This window comes from Limulus polyphemus, unplaced genomic scaffold (assembly GCF_000517525.1).
Source record: "Limulus polyphemus unplaced genomic scaffold, Limulus_polyphemus-2.1.2 Scaffold1997, whole genome shotgun sequence".
NCBI lineage: Eukaryota > Metazoa > Arthropoda > Merostomata > Xiphosura > Limulidae > Limulus > Limulus polyphemus.
Genome location: NW_013667607.1, coordinates 27,279 through 29,121, shown reverse-complemented (window position 1 = coordinate 29,121; position 1,843 = coordinate 27,279). Strand labels below are relative to the sequence as shown.

Genomic DNA, 1,843 nt, shown 5'->3' with positions numbered 1-1,843 from the left:
CAATACATCATTTGATAGATGAAAACCTAGATTTTCTATTGGTTATAAGTTATTTATAATGAAACATAAGAGAGGACTATCAACAAATTGTGAAAGAGAGGATGTGACAGGAAGGGTCTGATTTTCTATTCAATAGCTCTGTTACCAAACAAAATTGAGGGCTGTAAAAATTATGGTTTGTCTGAGCAATAACAATTTTATAGAGTAATTTATGCTTAATTTCATAATTTTTCAAGGGGTGGTGGATAAAATAGGGATGATGACATGCTAAGAAAAAATGTCACGTGTCACACTAGCGGAAATTTAAGATTTTTTAAAATATTGCCTTGTAGAATTAAGAACTTAAACTTGTATAGTATTAAAATATGGATTATTAGTTAAGATTTTATGTTAATCTAATTGGTATAACATAAATTAAAATGTGCTTTAAAAAAATTTGCAATGTAAGATAGTAAGCCCTTGTGTCATGGGCAGTAAAGGGTACCTGGGGCAATAGGGTTAATGCCAGCTTCAGATCAGCAATGATCAAACTCATGTATCTTTAGTTTCTATTCATCCTTAGCTTCACTATGATGAAACTGTCAAGTCTGTATTCTGTTAAAGCTGAATTGCATGCGTCTTATATCATAAATGAAGTTATTTTACTGGTAAGGTGAAACCAGTGAATATTTACATTATTTTTGTGTACTAATTATAATATTCACTCCACATTTAACTTATTTTCATTCATCTGTTCTTTTGGTTAATATATTTGTTTAATGAACATTTTACAAGCAATTTGAGGTGTGTTGTACTTTATTGTAGTTTTTCACAATGATATTTTTAATCTAAACAGCCATGGCAGACACCCCTCCCTACATTCAGGTATAGACATCCCTAATTTAGAACTGCTGACAAGATGAAGACCAGTCAGTCAGCAACTATCCTTAACCAAATATTGAAGTGGACTATAACAATGAAAATGCTCATACAGGTGAAAGATTAGAACATGTCCAGTAGGATTATCTTGGCTCAGACTTTGAACCTTCCTATTTAAAGCCTGGTGTACTAGCTACTAAGAACACACCTGGCACTTGTTTTCATAAAGTCCAAATATAAACTACCTGAAACATCGAAACAGTGAAGAATTCCATTCACTGCATGATCATTTCATTTATTTAAATGTGACTCAATCATAAGTTATTACAAGTTTTTGCTTTACAAATGCCTTCTACACTATTTATTAAAATAAAAATTGTAATTGTTTACATTGCATTAAATCAGACAGGGCTGACTGGAAATATATACAAGGCTTTCTAAGATTATACACAGAAATGATGGATTTTTGGCTAAACGAAGTTATTATTTGCATTATGTGTATTTAATTCATTTTGTTTTAGTAAGTTTGTGTCTGTAATTACAAATTCTTTACTATGTTATAAATTATTTCATGGCTAAGGTAAGAAGCATCATTTGGTTTAAGACTATTTTCCTTGAAACAACCAACAATGCAACTTACTAAAAATTATTTCATTACATTTCTATACAGTTGAAAAACATATAAAGTGTAACATATAGGTAAACACAACAAAAGCAGATAGAAGTTCATGGACTTGCAAAAGATAATAGCCTGTTATTAACAACACCAATTCAGTATGTGCTGATGATATAGAATGGACTTATTAACAACACCCAAAAATCCGGTTTATTCTGGTGATACAGAATGGACATTACTAACAACGACCAACAATCCAGTTTGTTCTGGTGAGAAAGAATGGACATTATTAACAACCACCAACAATCCAGTTTGTTCTGGTGAGAAAGAATGGACATTATTAACAACCACCAACAATCCAGTTTGTTC

At 31.1% G+C, this 1,843-nt stretch overlaps 1 protein-coding gene across 1 annotated transcript in view; it reads right to left on the bottom strand.

The window, feature by feature from the left end:
• The window catches only part of LOC106465601 (1-phosphatidylinositol 4,5-bisphosphate phosphodiesterase gamma-1-like), a 79,719-nt gene that overhangs the window by 51,368 nt on the left and 26,508 nt on the right, over positions 1-1,843 (bottom strand). The window lies entirely within an intron of this gene.